General features: G+C 35.2%; 1 protein-coding gene across 6 annotated transcripts in view; it reads right to left on the bottom strand.

Annotated features, from left to right (window-relative positions):
- Positions 1-26,237, bottom strand: part of LOC124357191 (carboxypeptidase N subunit 2-like) — a 54,536-nt gene that overhangs the window by 17,443 nt on the left and 10,856 nt on the right. Inside the window, exon 1 of one of the 6 annotated variants that reach the window (XM_046808718.1) lies at positions 6,006-6,057. The exons of 2 other annotated variants lie outside the window; for them this stretch is intronic. The gene's annotated coding sequence lies outside the window, so the exon portion shown is untranslated. Of the gene's footprint in view, positions 1-5,517; positions 5,843-5,864; positions 6,058-26,237 lie in introns of those variants that run through there. 3 more of the 6 variants (XM_046808715.1, XM_046808716.1, XM_046808719.1) reach the window with 3 other exon arrangements.

Here is a 26,237-nt window from a genome sequence, read left to right as displayed (position 1 = left end):
ATATTAAAGTCAATGTTGCGCACATTACTATAAATACAGGAAAATTTATTTTCAAATGTTCATTTTTAGGTATGCTTATTTCGAAAGGGTCGAATACAACGGAAGAGGGCGCTCGTTAAAAATGTCGAATATTGTGTAGGTTTTAATTGGCTAGCTTTACTCTGCAGTATTTAAGTTATCCTGCATAACTCTTGAATTTCAGAAGTGTTGTATCGTATATGTTTTAATTAACACTTTATTACCTTTATTGTTAACTTCGTTACTCTTACAAAACACTATTACTGTAATATTCAATGGACCGAAGTCTTTCCGAGAAAAATTACTCTCAAGTATATGGAATGGTAAAACAATATTACCACTTTGTATTGTTCGTAGTCAATGTTGTTGAACACATTTACATGACACTTGTGTTTAATGTTCTGTTGCTCGAAGACTTACTTCCTGCTCATTACGGCAGGGCTATCAAAGAATAGTACTTTGCGGTATAGTAATAATTTTAATTACCAGTAATTTTAATTGTATTCTAAATATCCTTATATAATTCTTTTGTAGTACAAGTCTCTATCATTTATAGGATCATCTTCAGATTTTTCTTTGACAGAGAATTCCCAGAGAAAACTGAATACTATACAAGAATAAAAGATTTGTATTAAAATATGTTTATGACTAATAAATTCTACTAATAAATAGTCCTTTGGGTTGTCTAAAGAAAGTAGGTAGTTTCTTGACAGCTTAAATCATATTAAATTATTTTAAGAGATCTAAATGTACTTATTACCTCGAAACGGTTCTAGGTAAAAAAAACACATTTGTATCAAAAAGTTAAGGAAATTTTATAATCATTCTAGAACAGTTTTTATTTATTTTATAGGTCCATAAATAACAGAGTTGTGTATGTATTTAACGTTTAAAAGGCCACTATAACGAAATGGAATACCACATTAACCAATGAACGTAAGCCATTTAAAAAATTAAATCGTTTTGAAAAGTATGTTCTTTTTTCAGTATTACTATTATTATGGGCTTTACACGTAAACAGTTTGTTGAAAACCGTTTTAAATACCAAAAAGTTGTTATTAAAAAATATAATACATTTTATATAGATATGTTGAAATATTTATTGATTACTGTTAGTACATCTCACTAGACATTTTTCCAGAAATAGTGACAGTTGGAGTATGTAGTATATCTATTGTTCGTAGCAAGGCAAGGCATGAGCAGAGCTAAGCTGGAACGTGGTATCTTCACAGCGCACTTGCCACAAATCCTCCTGTAGCGAGACGAACACATTTACGGATTAACTGATAAGCTTCATCTCTGCCCCCGCCACCACACCTACTCAAGTCACAGTAAGCCCGAGATATCAGTGTGTGGGCAGTACAACATGGTCAGCTTTATAGTTCTGGACAACTGATAAGGTTCATCTCTGCCCCCGCCACCACACCTTCTGAAGATCCCAGTAAGAACGAGATATCGGTGGAGTGGATAGTACAGCATGGTCAGCTTTATAGACCTGGACAACTGATAAGCTTCATCTCTGCCCCCGCCACCACACCTACTCAAGTCACAGTAAGCCCGAGATATCAGTGTGTGGGCAGTACAACATGGTCAGCTTTATAAGTTCTGGACAACTGATAAGTTTCATCTCTGCCCCCGCCACCACACCTACTCAAGTCACAGTAAGCCCGAGATATCGGTGTGTAGGCAGTACAACATGGTCAGCTTTTATAGTTCTGGACAACTGATAAGGTTCATCTCTGCCCCCGCCACCACACCTACTCAAGTCACAGTAAGCCCGAGATATCGGTGTGTAGGGCAGTACAACATGGTCAGCTTTCATAGATCTGGACAACTGATAAGGTTCATCTCTGCCCACCGCCACACACACCTGCTGAAAGACACAGTAAGAACGAGATATCGGTGAGTAGGATAGTACAACATGGTCAGCTTTATAGTTCTGGACAACTGATAAGCTTCATCTCTGCCCCCACCACCACAACCTGCTCAAGACACAGTAAGCCCGAGATATCAGTGTGTAGGCAGTACAGCATGGTCAGCTTTATAGACCTGGACAACTGATAAGCTTCATCTCTGCCCCCGCCACCACACCTACTCAAGTCACAGTAAGCCCGAGATATCAGTGTGTGGGCAGTACAACATGGTCAGCTTTATAGTTCTGGACAACTGATAAGGTTCATCTCTGCCCCCGCCACCACACCTGCTGAAGACACAGTAAGCCCGAGATATGGGTGTGGTGGCAGTACAACATGGTCAGCTTCATAGATCTGGACAACTGATAAGGTTCATCTCTGCCCCCGCCACCACACCTGCTGAAGACACAGTAAAGAACGAGATATCGGTGAGTGGATAGTACAACATGGTTAGCTTTATAGTTCTGGGACAACTGATAAGCTTCATCTCTGCCCCCCACCACCACACCTGCTCAAGACACAGTAAGCCCGAGATATCAGTGTGTAGGCAGTACAGCATGGTCAGCTTTATAGACCTGGACAACTGATAAGCTTCATCTCTGCCCCCGCCACCACACCTACTCAAGTCACAGTAAGCCCGAGATATCAGTGTGTGGGCAGTACAACATGGTCAGCTTTATAGTTCTGGACAACTGATAAGGTTCATCTCTGCCCCCGCCACCACACCTGCTGAAGACACAGTAAGAACGAGATATCGGTGAGTGGATAGTACAACATGGTTAGCTTTATAGTTCTGGACAACTGATAAGCTTCATCTCTGCCCCCACCCACCACACCTGCTCAAGACACAGTAAGCCCGAGATATCAGTGTGTAGGCAGTACAGCATGGTCAGCTTTATAGACCTGGACAACTGATAAGCTTCATCTCTGCCCCCGCTACCACACACCTACTCAAGTCACAGTAAGCCCGAGATATCAGTGTGTGGGCAGTACAACATGGTCACTTTATAGTTCTGGACAACTGATAAGGTTCATCTCTGCCCCCGCCACCACACCTACTCAAGTCACAGTAAGCCCGAGATATCGGTGGTGTGGGCAGTACAACATGGTCAGCTTCATAGATCTGGACAACTGATAAGGTTCATCTCTGCCCCGCCCACCACACCTACTGAAGACACAGTAAAGAACGAGATATCGGTGAGTGGATAGTACAACATGGTCAGCTTTATAGTTTCTGGACAACTGATAAGCTTCATCTCTGCCCCCACCACCACACCTGCTCAAGACACAGTAAGCCCGAGATATCAGTGGTGTAGGCAGTACAGCATGGTCAGCTTTATAGACCTGGACAACTGATAGCTTCATCTCTGCCCCCCGCCACCACACCTACTCAAGTCACAGTAAGCCCGAGATATCAGTGTGTGGGCAGTACAACATGGTCAGCTTTATAGTTCTGGACAACTGATAAGGTTCATCTCTGCCCCCGCCACCACACCTACTCAAGTCACAGTAAGCCCGAGATATCGTGTGTGTGGGCAGTACAACATGGTCAGCTTCATAGATCTGGACAACTGATAAGCTTCATCTCTGCCCCCGCCACCACACCTACTCAAGTCACAGTAAGCCCGAGATATCAGTGTGTGGGCAGTACAACATGGTCAGCTTTATAGTTTCTGGACAACTGATAAGCTTCATCTCTGCCCCCGCCACCACACCTACTCAAGTCACAGTAAGCCCGAGATATCAGTGTGTGGGCAGTACAACATGGTCAGCTTTATAGATCTGGACAACTGATAAGCTTCATCTCTGCCCCCGCTACCTCACCTACTCAAATCACAGTAAGCCCGAAATATCGGTGTGTGGAAAGTACAACATGGTCAGCTTTATAATTCTGGACAACTGATAAGCTTCATCTCTGCCCCCGCCACCACAACTACTCAAGTCACAATAAGCTCGAGATATCGGCGTATAGGCAGTACAACATAGTCATTTTTATTGATGGTTGGTAGTTATGGCCCAGCTAACTATGTCGAATACCTGTGAGATGACGCAGTTCTGTCTGGACCACCCCTTGTGTCCAAGAAAGGAGTCACATATAGCCCAATTAACTGATGTATAAGTAAGTAGTATATGAAAGCAAGGAATTCATAAAAATTCTTTTAGTTAGGATTTCCCTAGACAAACGCTGAGTAATGCAGTAGAAAATTGTCAGACACAGCTTTATGCTCACTAATAAATCTTATTGCCATATTATTTTCGTTATATTTATCTGATTTAAATTATTTCTAAAACTTATAACAAGTAATACTCGAAGCAAATACAAATTAATGGCAAAAGTTAAATTCTTAAACACCTTACAAAAACCAATACACAAAGAGGTAAAAGACCATGCAATAAATATTCATAACATACGTGCAATTCCTAACAGATTGATGTCATTTTAGATTAAATTCCTGAGATGACATCAATCTTAAATCGATTGGGTGTTTTGGTAAAAGGTAACGAAGACTTAAACCGATCATCTAATAGATGCTTAGAGAATAACACAATAAAAAGATATTGACATTGGAAAACCTAATTTTAAAAAGGAATTATGATGAGTCTCTGTCTTATGAAGAGGCTGCAATAAAGGAAATACAGCAAATGAAACAATGTGTTCTGAACATTCCAAATTAAATAAAGAAATGAAAAAATCCTCTACTGAGACCCTAATGTGAAGTGCACAGAACTGAAACACACTACTTGTAAAGAACAGGCAAACGTTAGGCCAGAGATGGTGGCACAGTCGGCTCCAGGTTCCTCAAAAAACTGCTTCAGATCATTGGAAACCGAAGACGCGGAACTTGAAAACGGTGACCATCGCTTTGTAACTGTCGCAAATAAAAATAGTAGAGAATGGTAATAAAAAAAACAAAAAGGGACAAACTAGAACAAAAAGTAGCATCGTTTTAATCATTCTTACTGTAGCGGTATCCTGTCCCCAAAAACAACATTCGAAACTCTTAAATTCCTAATTGAAAGATGGGCGAAAACAGAATATTTCATTTCCGTTTAAGAATGTGGTTTTGTATAATTGGTGACAGCCATACGAGGCTGCGCTGGTGAAATGTATGATAGAAACATCGACAGTGAAGGGATTTTGTAAACCTAGCGCCGACCTGTTGGCTATAGTGATAACCGCAGAGCCTCCGACCGGTGATTGCTGTGTGCTTTGGCTGGTACCGTTGTGTGGTTGTGGCTGGTACCAATACCGCACAGTGCGGCCAAAGCCAGTTCTAGCTGGCCAAACTTACTGTTGAATTTAAGTATCAATGGCTAACATTCTGATTATGTAATACCTGGATAAGCCAGAACCAACAGCGAAATTTTGTGAACCTGTTCAGTATCAAGCCAAAGTCCATTTGTTATGGTAAGTAACTTTCTTGATATAAAAATATCAGCTTTAGTTTTAATTTCTCGTAAGCAAACACAGGTTATTAATTATCAGGTTTGTATAGTTTTCGGAGATAGTAAAAGAGTGTATACAATGGAAGATTTTTCGTTTCTGTATAAATAAAATTAAAAACTATTGCTATATAATACTTACATGTATATCCCATCTACATAGAGTCTGTCCACGTTCCTACAGAGTTTTCACTAATTGGAATACGTAATGACACAATACAAGTTTATTTAATTTACACAACTCTATGCTCCTGAAGTATTTTCACATATAAGAGACAATAAGTATTGTAGTATTTGCTAATCTGTTGTGATATAACGTATGTGTGATTATTGATATGGCTTGGGTTACTCACTTTATGTTCCTGGTACACGACACTGTCTATAGTCCTAAAGTGTTTTCACATATTAGAGACAGTACGTACTATAATATTTTCTAACCTGTTGTGATATAACAGATGTGTGATTAGTGATATGGCTTGGGTTACTCACTCGTGTGTTCCAGGTACACGACACTTTCTGTTCTGTGCTCCTAAAGTGTTTTCACATAATACAGACCATACGTACTGTAATATTTGCTAATATGTTGTGATATAACATATGTGTGATTAGTGATATGGCTTGGCTACTCACTCGTATAGCCCTGGTACAGGAGAACTGGTGCACTGCGGGGCACCACGAGAGCCTTTTGTTGTTTCTCCTGCCAATCAATCCTATTTTAGACTACGACCTACATCCTGCCCTGACGGTACAGGACGTAGTCTTTGGACATTAAGTTTAATTTTTAATGTAATAAAATCATATTAGAACTTATATGTATAAACATTAACGTGTTAACTAATTACTAATTAGTAGATAACGTTGACATATTATTTTTATAGGGAACCGTGGATAATAAAACAGTTTTACAACACTAGGATTTGTCTTTGAAAGTATACCTGAGTACAAATTCAACTTTTTTAATTATTTAGAAGTAACATATATATGACTACAGTATTCTATATTAGTATCTACGGTTTATTATTAAATTTGTCTAGAAGTTTACAAAATAATAATTAAAAATAGAAATGAGGTGAACAACATGAAACCTAGTGTTTCTTATTTCTTTTACCATTCTAAGTGCTGTCATATAATTAACGGAGATTTTAAATACATTTTCATATATATTTATAGTTGGATATTTTGCAAGTTGGAGAAACATTATAACTTCAATACTTAATTTATTAAGGTAATATTTTTCCAGGTGCACATGCTTACACATAGAATTGAATGAAATGAATAACAGGCCGGACTTACACTTCAACCGGATTGCAAGCACCAGGATTGATCCAGTGGCACCATAGACCAAAATACGTTAAAAACAGTTGGAATGGACTGTTTAGCGTTAACTTGTTGCCTATTGACTGTGGTTGTTTGAAACGTATATGCGAGATATAAGAGAAATCAGTGGATGTACCAGATGGTTTATACATGTTTTGCTATTTTCTGAGTTTGTTTGGTCTTTGAGAAATATACACTTAATTCAATAGCATCATCTAATGATGGAATATACTCTAACATTTAAGATTGTAGTAATAACTGGGGTTAACATGCGGAAACATTTTCTTTAAATATGGTACCTGACATTTACAGATTATAGTAGAATACAGTCGGATAATTCAAACCAGTGTAAAGCCCTTCTGAAGCTTCTACTGGTGTCGAATGCGTTTTATTCTGTCGAAAAGTTCATGGCTGGCTGCTGGGAGAAGTAGAATCAAAATTTAAATACAAATTAATTAGTTAGAGCCCCGAGTCTCATGTTGAATGAATGGGCAAGAGACGTATGTGTAAATGAGTATTATAAGTATGAATGTGTATAGTAGCGATTTTAACTAATAATATAAACCTGACTTTTGAAATGCAATGTCTTATTGTCAAAATACAATAAAAGAAAAGAAAGAAAGAATACAGACAGATGAAGTACTGACTTATACATTTGAATTTTTTTCAATATTGATGTAACTCCGAAACAGTGAAAAAGTATAATTATAATAATATTAAATGACTATACTTTCCTCAAATACAAATTCTGTAGTGTTTATTATCAATAAAATACAATGACGGGAAATATATGAAATACTGTTACATATTTATGTATTTTCTTGATCAGAGCAACTGTGTTAACGCTACTGCGTGATAGCGAGCTTTCACTGAGTGTTAAGAATTCCGAATTCGGTATTCTACTATCCTGGGCTAAAATAGGTTCTGAATACTAAAATAAGTGTTACTGATATTGTTGGAGCTATTCAATCAAATGGTATGAATTTTGCAGAGATATTCGGTTTATTTCATTGGCACAAATAAAAAATGTTACACTCTCCCAAACCAGGTCCACAAAACACTGCTCTTTAAAACTAAAAAATTAAGTAAAGAAATAATATTGGTTTAACTTTTCCTCTTTACCATAATCGAAGAATATGGCAACGTGAAATAGGAATGTTTCCTGTAGTGGTCTTTACAATTGTGAGAGGGAATTCCCATTGCTTCTAACATATTTATATTTTTCAGTAACGAACAGACTATACAAATGTTTAAAGCTGTAAGGGGTAAATTTAAGAAACTGTTTTTTTATCTATTATTCCGTTTCCTACTTTCCTACAAGAAAATAAGGTTAGTTACTAAGAATAAGTAGGAAAGAGCAAAACAGGCGAGAAGCACGCTGAATTCAAAAGCACCCTTGTATTCGAATATGTATTTGAATACTTCTATTCGAATACTTTGCGTTAATATTTCTAACAGACAAGTCTAGACTCGTCTTACTTCCTTCCCGTAATTCATTGTTTCTTGGTTATTTGGGATTTGGCCTGCCTTAAAAGGTAGGAAAATCTTTTGCCTTTTTGTACCTCCTAAACACATATCATACCCATGGTACCTTAAAGAAAAAATTGTTTACTTGCCATTTCAGTCCTATCTGAAAGATTCTTTTTTCTAATGCAGGTTTTGGTCACCAATGATCGTAGAAATAGATTGATACCAAAAACCTCAATCATTTTTGTTTGTACACAAAAGCATGGTATAAACATTCGTTCTTGCCTTTATTGTTTGCAAATATGTTCATTAATTGAATATTTGTACAATTAAACATTTTGATAAATTTGAAAATATTTATTTAATTATTCCTATATATATATATATATATATATATATATATATATATATATATATAGGATTAATTATGTTAGTTTGGTTATTTAAACAAATATGTAAAAAAAGAAACGGCCAAATACAAAATAATTGAATCGTAAAAAGTGAGGGCTCTGTGGTGTAATGGTAGCACATTCACCCGGCAAGTGAGAGATCCGGGTTCGAGTCCCGGCGGAGCAAGTACTTTTTGCGATTCAATGTTTATTGAAATAAATTATTCGGCTATTGCCATTTATACAAATTTAATGAATGTAAATAGAAGTCATTTGACAAGTTTTTGGTCTTCCGATCATATGTTAGTTTGGTTATTTAAACACATATGTGAAACAAACGGCCAAATACAAAATAATTGAATCGTAAAAAGTGAGGGCTCTGTGTTGTAATGGTAGCACATTCACCCGGCAAGTGAGAGATCCGGGTTCGAGTCCCGGCGGAGCAAGTACTTGTTTATTGAAATAAATTATTCGGCTATTGCCATTTATACAAATTTAATGAATGTATATATATATATATATATATATATATATATATATACATACATATATACATATATATATATATATACATACATATTTTATACATATATATATATATATATATATAAAAGGAGTTTATTCATAAAAAATAATTTAGTTTCAAAATTTGAATTTCATTCAGGAATCGCCACCTTATCGATTCGCTTGTCACGGCGATGGAGAGGGGAACGTGGACCAGGAATCAGTTGCTGACCGAGCCTACTTCACCTAATTAATTACTAAGCAGAGGACTGCTTTGGCGCTGCGTAGATTTTATTGTTAGTTTGTGGAGCATTACTCGTCCTAATTGATTACCAAGCTGATTAGTTCTCAAGCTGACCATATCTGCCATTTCGCAGATATTAGTTTTAGTTTATGGAGCGTTACTCCATTAAATGTATTACTAAGCAGATAAGTCCTCTGCCACGGCGTATAAATTTTAATTTGTGGAGCATTTCTATACCTTAAATAGTAGCAGAGTTTTCCTTTGCCCTAATTCATAATTATTGTAAGTATTTTGTTTCGGTTAAAGGTTGGTACCATTGAGTATCCGTTAGTTGTATACTACTCCCTTTTTCACTTGTGCTACGTTTCTTATCTGGCGAGTTTTAGTAGTAATAAGTCACTTCATACTTTGGGAAGCGGTATAGCAGAAACTACAGCCTGCGATTTATTCTGATCGAAATCGGGCGGCTTTGATGAACAACGTTAAAGACTGAGCATTTCGCAATGATACTCCACTTTAAATTCTTAGCCACTACAAAAATCTATCAAATCGAACTCTGAAACGACCTCAGCTGTGAGTTATTCGGCCAAGGAATTTGAAACAACCCGAAATTGTACAGGTGCGAGATAAACTCCTTAAAAAGCACATACCTAACCTGATAAAAATCATATACCTCATGTTGCAATACGAGTTAATCCTATAAATATAATTGCTTTATTTGTTACAATACAGAAGTGTTTGCTTCTAAATTGTTTTATATTATAAGAATATGGATTTTTAATAAAATCTTTCAAAATTGCTTTTAACATGCTGCTTTTCAAGTCAATTAGAAAAGTAATTGAGTTGGTCCCATCATTTAACTATTTTGTTTATTAATTTCCAAAAGCTTAAATAATTTTTTATTACAATTAATTTGTAGGTTATCAGTTATTACATTTATATATTACTTATGTTTTGCCAAATAACTACACAAATTTTAGTAATGTATATTCTTGGTATCGGATTGTATATTACTTTACTCGCTCATACATACAACAGGCGTTACTTAATTCTTAATGCATTTGACGCCACACCCGAGTTACGAGAAGTGCCTAGTATAGATATGGATTACAAGTTCTAGGAACTCCATTGTCGGATTTCACGGCAACGCGTCTCATTCTTCAGAAATGTTTTAAGTCTGGATTTAACTCAACATCAAACTTTAATACAATTCCTCTTCATCGCCTTCAAAGGAATAATTCCTTTCATGTGATTTAATAACTAATCAAAGTATCTCTTTCTAACAATCTCTTGCAAAATAGTTTCAGAATCTCTTAAAGTTTGTTGGCAACAAAATATTTCAAATTGTTAATTGCATGATATTCTATTTACTTCAAATGCTGTTTGAAATGAAACAATTTTCATTGCAGTTGTAAATAATTTATTGCTAAAATAATTTTAACTCATTAACTCATTTTTATTACACGTACCCAATCATATTTGTATACATATCCCCATATCAGTTCTCCACATCTATGGCCATCCTGTGGCAGGTGCTGCCATCATAATAGTTTAGTAATGTATCGGTTTGTCATGCATTTCCAAACAGAATAGGACACTTGTGACATTAAATAGTGTTTTACCTGGATTCTGAATATGTTTGGATTTTTAATTATTTTAATTGCCTCAGGGAGCTAGATATTAAGTTGGAAAGCACTCACATGCAGGTTTATATGCTTATGGACGCGAATCTTGTACCCAGCTGTCGTACTTGGCTGTAAGTATGTGTGCCCTAAGTCCAAAGCAGCAGCAAATTGCTGCCTCAAGTATGCAGAGGCACGGTAAATGCAGCTAACCAAGCGCTCTAAAAGAAACTCTGTTAAATTGGGAAAGAATATGAAATACTATACCGACGTAACCTTAGAACAAATGCTGTCGACCTGGTCGATTCAGATCGAACATGACATATCTTCTCAAGAACCGGTTACAATCAAACTATTAAGCCATCCAGCATTACTATTGACAGATCGTCACTATTAAAATATCGTAATAACAATTTAGGTAATTCAATTTGTAATGATTTGTTTTTAGGTCGCTGTCACTGAAAAACTGCGTTCACGGTTTTAGTTGTATACATGACTTTGTATTTAGTTCCCAGTCGTTGCATTGACACAGAGCACCGTATTGCCTGCATTACTTGATTTATTTTCCATTTTGAACAGTGTTAAGGCGTGTTAAGATCTAAGACATCAAAAATCTGATCTTTAACGAACGCGATTATACCAAACTAGTTATGCCACTATATTTTCTAAACTAATTTACACAAACATTTTCCCCTCCTTACTGGGGGGGGGGGGGTGGGGGGGGGGGGGGGTGGGGGGGGGGGGGGGTGGGGGGGGGGGGGGGTGGGGGGGGGGGGGGGTGGGGGGGGGGGGGGGTGGGGGAGGCGAAGCTAAACCCAGATTTCCTAAGGGAGGTGAAGTTGCATAGGAAGTGGGTGATACTCACTATGTTTTAACAGCAAACTAATTGGTAACGGAGTGTAATGTTTTGAAGGGAACATTCCGTTTTAACATTGAAGAGTGTATCTAAGTCTCAGATTACGTAGAAACCCCCTCTCTAGTAAGCAAGAGAACCGCTGGAACACGACCGGCAAGGAAGCTGAGGACGTTTGATGATCTGCGGGTGCTGGACATGTGTCGGCATCCATACTGATGTACTTGTAAGAGTCCAAAATGCTATTTTCCCGGTCTGGACAGAAATCCCCGAAGTTATAACTGTAAGATATTCGTTGGGCATTTCTGTTACTTCCTCATCTCAAAATGTGGAAGTTCCAGATGGGACTCCAGCTTGCGGAATTATTTATGCCTCACGAGATGTGTCTCTCGTGAGTTGTACGAATAAACGCGAGACGTTGAAATCACGGACAGACTATCCGCTTTTATCCATGAGGAGATAGTAAAGTTGCAGTCTATAAGATATTCTTAGCTAGGAAAGTTTTATTGAAGTTCCTTTTTTAGCTAATGAAGTTCCTTATAATAGTTGTAAAGCGATAAGTGATGGGTCACTGGAAGATATCCCAATCTTCTTATCCATTTTGATCCAGAAACATTATTTTAGACCCTTTTATATACCGTTGATTTAAAAAATTACAACTCCGTTTTTATGAACCTACAAAAACAAAAAAAGTTCTGGAACGCTTGTTAACTACAAAAACATTTTTTGTTTTTAGTTGTTTGTACCTTGAACGGGTTTGAAAATATAGATTAAATGTATATCCCATATGAAGTTTTCGGTCATTAAAACATGGCGATAGGAAGTTTAAACTTGCTACATAATTTATCTTGTCATTATCTCAACTATTTACATTGGCCAAATTGTTACTCCAATTCGTCACAATATGGCGTCTATTCAAACTTAAAAAATACAACTCCGTTATTTATAAAACCAGAGAAAAAACTAAAAAAATTCTAGAATGCTTATAAAATTTCCTAAACTTTTTCTTATAAGCACGCTTTTGTATCTTGAAATTCTTTTAAGATATTGGCTACACGTAAATCCCATAGGAATAAGTTAATAATACTCCAGTTGTGACAAAATGTACCTATTTATTCGGACTAAGCCGTAAGGACTATTTTAAACCGATTAGTGGTATGACAATCTCTGATATGTGATAATAAGTCTCTGACGAACGTGTAAGAGAATAATTATGACAAAAGTTAAACCAAATAGAAACTCTCCATTGTTTGTTTATGGTAATTTTACCGCTTTGACGTATTATCTATGCATTGGCATGCGTTGTGGCCGGATGTTAATCTTGAAGCAATTAAGATTAGAGCATTGTTCGTCGAAATTTAAATATCTCATTTTCTATTCCTTTCTTACTTTCCGTTCTTTTAAGTTTAGTTCAAAAAATTTGTTAGTTTTAATATTTTAAATTAGAATGCGTTTTACGTTTACGTTATAGTTTGCTCCGTTGCGTCGAAGGCTTGCCTACCTAAAGTGCCAAGAGTGGGTACAAGGAAAGAGCTTTTAATTTATGAAAATATATTTGTGGTAAAATGTTTGAGTTAACTGTAAATCATAACTAATAAATCGGACAGTTAGTCAGAATATAATATAGACAGAATGATACTACTTGTTTCTCTGATTGTATTTAATTAAAAAGAAATAAAAATATATTAAACTTATACTTCCTATGGTATACTTTTGCTTTTCAATAAGATTTGAATGTTTTAGTTCTCACCTTTGTTAATACTTGCTTAAACACCATACATATAAAACAAAACATCGAAATAAGAACAGTACAGACAGTGTAGTTAGTCAGTACATATATAAATACAGGAAAGCGGACACGTCGGGTGCTCCTACTTAATTTGCTGATATTTAGTATTATTCATATATTAATACATTGTCGTAACACATGCTGTATGTGTACTATACGCTCTGTGTACTATTACAAAACTCAATACTGGCTAACCCAGAGTGACTCCCTTATGTGTTTGGTTCTCCGTTAGGACTAACGGTATTTGGGAAAGATACATCGAGAATACGTTTGGAGGAAAACAGGTTTTCGTTTGACAGTAAACCAATCCAAACTGCAGAATTGTTTTTGCATAACAATTATAAGGTATATGGTATATTAAGAAGTTTTATGTTTATTGTGAACTAGAAGTAGATATTAGATATGAAAGTTAAACATGTGCAGGATTAAATAACTTTATCTGTATTTCATATATTATTAGAAAACATATTTAACACTTTTTTAAAGTCATACAACTGTTAATGAACAGTAACTGTATCTGATTTTTATATATTATATGTATGACCAATTTGACCTGTAAGAGTTTGTACTAATGTTTATTTTAATTATATGAGCTTTTAATCTTTTTATTTGGTTTCAAATATACTTTTAAGAGCTGAATAAAAATTATAATTTTAATTTAATATTAAAAGTTTTTCATAAAATTGACTCCATATTTATCGGCTCAGAAATATATTCTTGAGCTTATTCTTATTGATGTATCTTATCTAGGACAACAAAACTGATTTAATAAGAACAATTCTCTTGTTTTATAAAACATTAATCTAACAATATAAACTTCAGGCCAGGGTTTTTTAAATCTATAGCGAAATGGTAGTATTGCTATTTTCTGAAGTATTTCGAAAAATAAAACTTCCTAAATGCTGCATTATTACATGGTCTAAACTAAAGAAGGTACATACAACATTTGTGTAACTCCTAGGCGATTACAGTATACTATCTGGTAAAGTTCACTTTAAAACCACTTTCACAGATTGCGCGGGCTGAGTGTTTACATTAGGCGACTCTCAGGTCAACATCTGGGAAACAAAATAAACAGCTATCGTTCGTTACTGCTAGCTAACTCAGATGGTTAACTTATCAAGTTATTTTTATTCAGAACATAACATGTATCAGTGTGGGCATCGTTTAGCTCACTCCAGTACCCTAGCTCTTCTAGCTCGCCCCAGTAACCGAGCTTGTTTAGCTCACCTTAGTACCCGAGCTTGTCTAGCTTATCCCAGTACACTGGTTCGTCTAGCTCATCCGAGCTCGTTTAGTTCACCCCTGTACCCGAGCTCGTTTAGTTCATCCCAGTACTCTGGTTCGTTTAGTTCACCCCAGTAACCGAACTCGTCTAGCTCATACCACTGCTCTAGCTCGTTCAGCTCATCCCAGTAACCAAAGTCGTCCAGCTCACCTTAGTGCTCGAGCTCGTATAGCTCACCCCAGTACCCTAGCTCTTTAGCTTACCCCAGTAACCAAACTCCTCTACCTCGCCCCAGTACCCTAACTCGTTGGCTCACCTCAGTAACCGAGCTTGTTTAGATCGCCTTAGTACCCGAGATCGTCTAGCTTATCCCAGTACACTGGTTCGTCTAGCTCATCCGAGCTCGTTTAGTTCACCCCTGTACCCGAGCTCGTCTAGTTCATCCCAGTACTCAGTTCGTTTAGTTCACCCCAGTAACCGAACTCGTCTAGCTCATACCACTGCTCTAGCTCGTTCAGCTCATCCCAGTAACCAAAGTCGTCCAGCTCACCTTAGTGCCCGAGCTCGTATAGCTCACCCCAGTACCCTAGCTCTTTTAGCTTACCCCAGTAACCAAACTCGTCTACCTCGCCCCAGTACCCTAGCTCGTTTGGCTCACCTCAGAAACCGAACTCGTTTAGCTAATCCCAGTACCCGAGCTTGTCTAGCTCAGCCCAGTACCCGAGCTTTTCTAGCTCACCACAGTATCCGCGCTCAGAATAAGTGTAAATAAAGTGTAAACACCAAACAATCAACCTAGTCTAGAACTAATAAATTTACCAAGGCTACAACTTCCAATAATCTACCTACCAAGCGGTCCTAGGCTACACCTTCCAATAATTTATTAAGCGGTCTCAGACTACAGCTACGATTCCGGTTTTCGTATAAGTAAATACAGGATGTAAAAGAACCACCTGGACCACTGGACCATTCCCTGTATTAACTAAACAAAAGTTAAATATAATCTTTGTTCTAACTTTAAATCCTCATTGCTCCCCCAAACGACTTAGGGAATTGTCATTTCGGGTCAGTTACATGCCCAAAATAACACTTTGGGGGGATGGATTTAGTTGTGGAAAATTTGTAAAAGTAATTTTCTGTGTAGAATCTCGGTCTAAAACGTTCCAATCCAGATTATTTTCAAATTTAAAGTCATTGTATTAGTGATACATATTGAGGACAAATAATTTAGAAAGTTATTTATTTTTATCATTATTTTGCACACGTTTTTTTATTATGATTTACCTTATCTACAGAGAGTGCCAAAACATATAAAATGTCTTTCAAATATTTTTCTATTATAATTCCTTCGTAAATCCAAATAAATCATATTATTTCCCAAAACTTAAGTAAACAAAAAACTCTCTCATTAAAAATTGTTAAAAGACCCTATGCTAAAGCACCACACACATACAATTTCAGGTAAATACAGAGCAAACATGTTTTGTATATAAAATGTTCAAAAAATATCCAATAGTTTTAAGATTTTAAAATAAGATGTATTTGTATGACTCATTCTAATATTACATTTAAATAAATAAACATACTAAAATCAATCTGTTAAATGTAGCCTCTGGCAGTTGCTAGCTTGATTTAAAGAAATTTTCACTACTATATAAAGGTTTCATTATTTTAAGTATTTTTTTTTATCTCGTAAGATTTTCTGATAACGGCCATACAATTTTGATTAGTTTCCAGTAACCATGCGGGAATTGTGGTAAATGAAAAATAATTTCTAACCGATTCAAATTACACTTGGTTATTAAACTACTTGTTAATGGTTGAACATAGCTTGGATACGTTTAATAAGCCAGTCTTATTCTATAACTAGTTTAAAAATGGGATTCATCTGTGTTATGCCGATTTAAATTTTGTTCCAAGATAATTTGCATTAAAACCCTTCAAGAACCAATCAGGAACAACTTAAATAACACATAATTACGATCCATAATATGAAAGTGTATCTTTCATGATGTCTTGTCGGAATAAATTTTGTGTTATCATTAATTGTTATCATTTTGGGTTTTAGTTAATGAGCCCAAAATAGTGATTGAATAAACTAAATTGGATGAGATAGTTTACCTTAATACGTGTTGTAGGAGACAGCATCATAATTGACTTGAAATATTTAAACACAAAGAAAAGAAAATCGATGATTTTGTGATGAATTCAAACAAAGCTATTCTATTAGATCTAGTATTTAATCTCATATTTAAATTACATTGAAAAAGTGTCTTCTGTGGTGATGTTACTTTATTACTGCGTATTGAGACAATGGCAGAAGGACAGGAGGTCTCAAACAAAGGGAGGCTTGGACATTTCTCCAAGAGACAAAATTGTACACCAGTACTACTACTAGGATGGAATTTTACGTAAACGTTTTTAGAATTATGATACGAACACTTTAATTAGCAGATGCAGGAAGCTACATGCAAATAAACCATAAAAATATTTTTAAATGCGTATCAAACCCGATGAATGAACCGCATAATTTATGTTTTAGTGTGATGAAAGATCGCTTTTGGTTGACGGTCCGCGGGATAATGATGACAAAGAAATACAAAATAATACAAGGCTAAAGGAAATCTCTCTAAATTTTCAGGTAGTTTCTCTGTTAATAAATTCATGTTTCCACACATTTTCATACATGTATAAAATAATACATGAATTTTAATATTTTTGCAGTTTCAGCGATTTTCCACAATGCGGTAGGGGATTATAGGATCGAGCGGCGCCGCCGTTCCAGATCATTACACCCTAGGATATCTCGGCTTTCCAAGGCAGTGAATATAATAGTTTGTACACTATACCACCCCGGTAAACTTTATCTAAAGATAATACATAAATAACTTAATCATAAAGAGAGTGCAATGTGTTTCGAATGAGGTAACTAAGGTTAAATTACGTTGCATGTCATATCAACTTTATAGAGGCACGTCTACATCCCGAGGCTACTGCGCGGCGCGGCGCGGCGGTCAGGTCGAAGAGTGTGATGGTACGTGTACCCGCATGCGATGTTATAAAACAGTTGTGGTTGTTGGGTAACTCTCCGATTACTCAGGAGATTGATTAATGCTTCTGTTCAGCCTTTCACAATATATTATGATATACTCGTATTGCAAGTTAATATGTGTATAAAGTACTGGGTCTATAAAGCAATCCCCCCGGAGATCATTGTTATGTTTGTTCCCGTTCTATTTGATTAATTAGAACTTGTTATTTAAAAGGAAATTCAGGAACCTTGTAATTTATCAGCACGTCTCTGAAAACGAGCTGACGTGATGTGACAGGTAACTGTTAAATTATTTGTTTAACGTTTGATATTGACGATGGTAGGTTTGAAAGGATCACAGAATTTCGAACATTTGCCACCATTACATGTTAGAAAGATATAACACAACCTTCGGAGGATAATGTTTCCACTTTCGTCTGTTCTAGTGTGACGTGTGATTGTGCTTTAGAATTCTCGTACTCGTAACTTGTGTTCGGTACTTGAATCCTGTGCTGTGACAACGTCTGGTTGGTGGCAACCAAGCAAAGCCAAGCAGCTTTCAAGTATGTCCGAACCCTATTCTTTCCCTTCTTTACTAAGTTATGCTCTTTATTTATGTATTTATTAAGTCTCCCCCCCCACCTGACGAACAGGATACTTCGCAATCCTCGAAACGTAGTGTTATACCTTTCAGAAGTTATACCTTTTGTTACATGTATGAAAAAAAATGAATGAAATGCCTTTATTAAAGAGGCGTTACATGTTACATGTAACGATGGAAAATGTCCGAAATCCTGTGATCCTTTCAAACCTACCATCGTCAACAACAAACTTTAAACTGTTAACTGTTAAACGTTCCATAATACTCTATTTGTGCCTAATTTCCATGACATATAGGCTCTGTGATCTGCTGAATATATCCACAAGTTATCAAGACGAACTAAAAAAAAGACGTGACATTAGTACTGAAAGACATCCTAATGTACTGTTTGTGACTAATCCTGCAACCTTATACGCTTTATCATTGCCGTTTATCAGCATATTTCTAAAGATGACTTGATAAAACAAGAGATGTATGTGATTAATGTATGACGTCATTAATTATTCAATATCATGATATACTGTTTATTCTATGGCCTTGTGCGCCTTTATAACTTGCCGTATATCAGTGAGCTTCGGAAGATGAGGTGATCATTCATAAGACTCGTATTTACTCACGGTGTGACGTGACTGCTACATATCATAATAGACAGTTTTTCCTATGGCCTTGTACTGATATCTCATCTGCCAGTTATTCGTGAGCTTCTTATAAACATGAGTTGAACTTTGATATAACTCATATTAGCTCACAGTGTGACGTGACTGAATGGTACACATCATGATATACAGTTTGCACCATGGACATGTACGCTTTATCATTTTCCGTTTATCCATTAGCTTTTGAAAATAAGTTGATCTTTGGTTAGACTCTTATTTGCTCACACTGTGACGTGACTAACTGCTACGTATCATGATATAGTTTTTCCTATGACATTGTACTACTGTTTATCCGTGTACTTCTGGAGATTAGTTGCTCATTGATGACTCGTATTTACTCACACTGTGACGTGACTGCTACTTATCATAATACACAGTTTTTCCTATGACCTTGTACTGCCGTTTATCTGTTTTTTCAGGACTTAGTTGCTCATTGATAAGACTCGTGTTTACTCACAGTGTGACGTGACCGCTATATATCATAATACACAGTTTTTTCCTTTGCCCTTGTACTGCCGTTTATCCTGGAGCTTCTTAAGATGAGCTTGCTCATGAAGATCGAAAAATATTGGGGGTTTTTGGATTGCAGCCCCTAAAAGAACTGCTGTGTTATAAACTTCCCTATGTCTACAAAAGATGAAATTTGACACACACAGCAGACAAATTATAATGTCCTTGTATAACAATATCTTTATTTTTTGTTAAGTCTATTTGGGTTCTATTCGTTAATCTTGCTGATAATTCACTTACTACTACAATTTAGAAATAATGGGAAAATATGCAGTAAAATATGAATATTTTGTGTAATCATTGTTTATTTAATAAAGTTATTATAATTTATGATAACTTTACTATAATTTCTTGCAAATTTTAATTCAAGTTATAATTTGCAATTCAGCATTCCATTTTTTATAAGATTTATGTTTATGTAATGCAAACAACGGTTACATATCTACCAACTTTTATAAAAGGTTCCCATGGGTACTATTATAAAATGATCAATATTATTAAGACTTTCCTTCGTTAAAAAATTAATATCAAATTTCAAAATCCATTCAAAGTTTAGTTTATTGAAAATTTCAAAATAAATAGAAAAAAATTATGGTTGCCTGTAAAGTCGGTTTTACGGGCGAAGATTTTACGTGACAACGTCTTTTTCTCGGTAGAATATTTATTGATATGAATATTATTAAATTGCACAATAGGAACAAGGAATTGAATGAAAATAAGAATTGCACAAATTTTAACTATAGAAATATATTTTGTTTACTAAAACATTGTACATAATTTGAAATTAATTAAAATTTGTTATTGTAAATGGTAAAGTTGAATAAAACATTTACTAAAATTGGAATTTGAAATTCTTGCTAAACACAGTTAAATTCTTACTCCGCGCGTGGTGATTGGTCGGTTTAGTTCGTTTGTTTGGTCGCACTGTTATGACAGGTTAGAGGTTATAATTTGTTATTTTAAATGTTTGACTAACAATACGCGCTGTTTCTTCTCAATCGACTGTATTACGATTGATTGCAGAGTGATTTAAACTAATAATTTACTTAACACTATCAACATTTGTCAATAGTATGACATAACCTATAAACTCAGTTTCTCCACTTTTGTGTCAATCTAACAATTAATCAATCAATCATAGTTTACGATAATGAAATATCAGTGTACAATTATTTACCTTTATTGTTGTAGTTGTTGTAAATGACGAATCTAAGCACTCCACATTTTCACGAATAAACATAGTTATCTGCCTTATCCCGTGGGGCGGACCCACAGTTATCTGCTTTATCCCGTGCGGATCCCGTGCGGCGGACCCACTGGACGGGCATCGTAACGTTACCGGGCATGAGTGACTCCGAGCCGCAACCTAATTTAAGACGTTGTCACGTCAAAAATTCGCTTAAATTAAAAACTTTTTTGAGTTTACTTTTAAAGTAAAAATATCATTTTTTTTAACTAAAATTTCTCTTGATTAAAATGTTTATCGCAGTCAATACAAGTCTATGTATATCCACTGTACGTCACTATAATTACTAAATATTTTTAAATTTATATTATTTAAAACCAGTCTATGTAAAGATACTAGCAGCTAAAATAAATTAAGTTTAATCTTCAGTTATTCAGAATACTTGTCACATTCCAGTTACAACATGAAATTTAGCATTGCAAGTTTCTTTCGATTATTTACTTTTAATCAAGTTAATCTAGAGTTATACAAAAAGTTTAAAATTACAATTCAACTTCGCTCATTTTTCAACTGAATTATATCTATTTGGATTATTGAAGTAAGCCTCTGTAAAATAGCGAATTGGATGATCAAGAGAACCCTAATCGTAAAGTAGCAAAAGGCCACATAATTTATTCTTATAAAAATTCCTTCGCTGTCCTTGATATTTCCATATTCATTCTATATAACTTGCACCCTTGAATACACAGACCAAATTGACCGAGCCGATCCTCCATGCCGATATCCATGACGATAAAATCCCCTCCTTTAAATCCCTTCCAGAACACGTAATTTTTGAACTCTCTGAATGGTCCAGTATTCAATCTTTTAGTCAAAATACTCTCACGTATGGCAATTCTTGAAGTATCAAAGTAAAATACAAGATTGAGACGGAACGTTCAGCCTAATTCAATGTCGTGGATGCCGGTTCGGTGTTCGTAAACTGCATTTTGTTTAAACATCGCTCTCGACGTAAACTCCGATCCTTGTTGTAGTAATAGCATAACATATTTTAAACCTGTATATACACTTCTAACTTACCGTTATAGAACTTTCTGCAACATTCAAATATTTTCTCGTGGGTATAATATGGGTGTTAACAATATTTTGTAAAATTGAAATTTAGAAAATTATTTAATATTAAATAAATAATGTAACACAATGCTATAGCGATATCATAGAAAGATGAACCTTCAGGTACACGAGCCTCGTGACTTACATAGATATTTAAAAGAATTTTCATGAAGGTCAACTTCTTATATGGGTTGAAAAGGGGTTTGTAACCCCTAGAAAGTCATATGTTTGGATTTTTAACTTTCAGGTGTCCTACAAAGATGATATTTGACACTAATCTTTTTAAACTCATAATTTAAAATAAAGATCATCTAACCGTAAGGTTGAAATGAGTTTGTAACCTATGGAAGAACCATATTTTTATTTTTCAATTTTCCGGTTTCCTACAACTATAACAGTTGGTACACGCTAAGCTCTCATCAAAAAAAGAAAATATTTTCTAGTACAAACATCCATTAGGGTTGAAATGGGGATGCATCTCCTAGATATACAGGGTGTATATTATGTCTGGAAACACCCAAATATATCCTTTTAATAATTTAAATATAAATTTGAAACCTCTTACAATCGTGATAGAGATTGGGCATCTACTTTTTGGAACAATGTTTTGTTATGTCACACCAACGGGGGACGTCCTGCCGAGGGTATCGTGAATATTCTTAATGGAAGCCTATACCTTGTGATACATAATTTTTAAAGGTAATAGCTTACTGAATTGAATGCCACAAACCGCATCTCAAAGGAATTATTCTATCAGAAAATAGAGCATTTTTAGTATTGAAAATTTACTGATGTTCAACAATGTAATTTTAACATGGTTCTTGCCACAAAATGTGTTACACTAATTTTTTAGCATTTTTTAAATGTTCAATTAAAATAAAATAAACAATTTATTTTTAAGCTGGTTTCATTAGTACAAATTTACCAGTTTTTTTATTACAATGAATAAAACTTATGAGTCACTTTCTCTGATTACTTATGAATCTTGTACTTGGTGTTTTCCAGTCAGCAGGAAGGTTTAAAGAGACAAAGGTCACTAGCCTATGAGAAACATTATTGTGTTATTAATCATCTGGTCTACAGGTTTCAGTTTGTTGAGCATGGAGCTTTCACTAGACAGGTCTAAGCTTGGGAATTACAAATGGACAAAGGTCATATCATTCCTGTCGAGTTAATCAGTGTCTCTGAAGCATTGCTGTCAACAAAGTTATCTAATTACAGTAGTTCAGTTTTTATTTGGCATTTTAATGGAATTGTCTGAAAGAGAACGAATTACTCTGTTGATGATGCGAGGATATGGCGATCGTCAAAGATCTATATCGGGAAGTTTGTAATTTGTTTAATGACACTTTCCCAGAAAGGAATCCCATAAGTGTTTCAACAATATCAAAAACTATTGAGCGTTTTGAAATGACAGGGAGTGTACGTAATCGGCCAAAGTCGGGTAGGATACAATCTGCAACAGATGAAGAACATGCACTAGATGTTTTGCAAACATTTATTGAAGACCCACATACATCACTCAGAAAAGCTGCAACAGCAACATGATATGCACCCTATGTCTGTGAGTAAGATTTTGAAAATTAATAAATACAAACCATTTAAAGTTCATTTAGTCCAACAGTTAAGTGAGGATGATTACGACAGAAGAGTTGAGTTTTGTGAACTTGTGATGCGCAAATGTGATGACAATAGAGGATTTTCTGACCAACATACTATTTTCTGATGAGGCAACTTTTTTCCTAAAATGGCAATGTTAACAGGCACAATTTGCCGTTACTGGGCTAGTGAAAACCCACATTGGATTACTGAGTCCCATTCACAGCAACCACAAAAACTGAACGTATGGTGTGGAATTTTAGGTAACAAAATTGTTGGACCCTTTTTTCATCAATGGAAATTTAAATGCCGAACTTTACTACAATATGCTCCAAAATGAAATAATCCCAGCTATTCAAATTGCATCAGGAGAATACTTTGATAATGTATGGTTTCAGCAGGATGGTGCTCCACCCCATTATGGGAGACAGGTAAGAGAGTATTTGGATTTAAGGTTTCCTCATAAAATGGATTGGCCGAAGAGGAGAAATCGAATGGCCTCCAAGATCTCCGGATTTGTCACCAATCGATTATTTCCTATGGGGTCATTTAAAATCCAATGTTTATAGAAGAAAGCCTCATAATTTGGAAGACCTAAGAAACAGAATTATAGAGGAGATTGCTTTGATAACTGAAGAAATGTTAGGCAACTCTGTCGAATCATTTTACACAAGATTGGCTCATTGTCAAACCGTAGAAGGAACACAGTTCGAACAATTGCTTTGACACCAAATGCAGGTAAAACGTTTGTTGTAAGACTTTTCTAACAGCATACATTATTTTTTATTTGTAATAAGAAATCAATAACATAAGTATTTCCATAATTGTACTGTAATAAAAAACTGGCAAATTTGTGCTAATAGAACCAGCTTAAAATGAAATTTTGGTTTTATTTAATTGAACATTTAAAAAAAATGCTAAAAAATTAGTGTAACACATTTTGTGGCAAGAAACCATGTTAAAATTACATTGTTGAACATCAGTAAATTTTCAATACTAAAAATGCTCTATTTTCTGATAGAATAATTCCCTTGAGATGCGGTTTGTGGCATTCAATCAGTAAGCTATTACCTTAAAATTATGTATCACAAGGTATAGGCTTCCATAAGAATATTCACGATACCCTCGGCAGGACGTCCCCGTTGGTGTGACATAACAAAACATTGTTCCAAAAAGTAGATGCCCCAATCTCTATCACGATTGTAAGAGGTTTCAAATTTATATTTAAATTATTAAAGGATATATTTGGGTGTTTCCAGACATAATATACACCCTTTATAGTTTGTAGATGACCTGTATATTAGTTTTCAAAATCCAGATGACCTTTTGGGTAAATTTTGGAACATGTGACTTCCATAACCCAAGTTCAACCATAGACAAATTTTACTTTTAAAAAAAATATATAATTTTCCTATATTTTAAAAGGCTTTAAACCAAAAAAGGCTTATTTTATTGGTAAATTATAATTTTATATTTGTAAATAATTTATGATTACGTTAAAATGTTGAAGAAATTGTGACGATATCTAAAGTATATGCATGCACTTTTTGACCGAAGTAGACCTTTTGGACCTAGGGATGGTCGTATTTTCTTGATCTTTATAGCAAAAAAAAAAAAAACGTTAATGCGGTATCGTAAATACCTTACAGCAAAAGTAATTTGGTAATGGCCGGAGAAAGAAATGCAAGCTCTATTATGGCACCGGAAACACCTTAGACTAGAAGTAGATTATGTGTAAACTTTATGACATAGTAGCAGGGTAAACCTTACTATAGTGTCCTAAATTTTGTTCATTCAAAAGGAGTTTTGAATATTTAAGCATGAAAATGGAAATATTAGCATCTTTAATATGCCTGATCCTTACTCATAAGTAATTTCCATAAGAAAACTACGGACTATTGGATTCCTTCCCAATAATAGCCTAAAATAGTTCAAGTGCAACAGAAGCTGTTGGAGTTGTTCACTCAGATACTATGCAGACTTGCAGAGACATTTGAGTTATTTTATTGTAACTTATAAAACTTATTCACTCTCAGACTTCAGGGTGCCAAACACTGTGTCTAATTATTGGCAATAAATATCTTCCCTCGAGCTTTTAATATTACGTTACAAATACTTATTTTAGGAGTGTTTATTATGCGAATTAAGAAGTTTATGCAATTAACGATCCTGTTACAACAGGTAACCGCTAGTTAATCTACAATAGTTTCAGAGGTAAATGTGAATCCACGAGGTGAATGTGGTTTACGATCATAGACAGATGATCATGGTTTATGATAAATAAATATGATGAATTTCAAATCCTCCAAAGAGTACTAATTTTACGATTTTTCTTAGAGCTTTGTTATAAAAAGAACATTTCCTGAAAGAACAATTAATTACAGGGTGATCAATCCGTTAGTATTGGTTGTCATTAAGTTGTTACTAATATTATGTCTATACAGCATAAGTCACCAAACCAAAGAGTTATATGTGTAGTATATCTAACAAAATGACAACAGCAAAATAGCCATGTGATTGCGATGTAGTAACAAATAGCACCAATCATTGCTTGGATGTATTCTGCTCAATGGTTTAACATTAAACAATTTATTCCAAATACCACTATTTACTATCTGAATGTGGTTGAGAGATAGCACCAAAAGCAGAGACTGAACTTTGGACTTTTTAGCATTTACACGTAATAATTATGGTGGAAAAAGTTGATTCAATGGTAATTTTGTGTATACTGCACTCTCGTAACGACTCCTTAA

Source organism: Homalodisca vitripennis, chromosome 3 (genome assembly GCF_021130785.1).
Source record: "Homalodisca vitripennis isolate AUS2020 chromosome 3, UT_GWSS_2.1, whole genome shotgun sequence".
In the NCBI taxonomy this organism is placed as follows: Eukaryota; Metazoa; Arthropoda; class Insecta; order Hemiptera; family Cicadellidae; genus Homalodisca; species Homalodisca vitripennis.
This window is presented reverse-complemented; position numbering and strand designations above follow the sequence as displayed.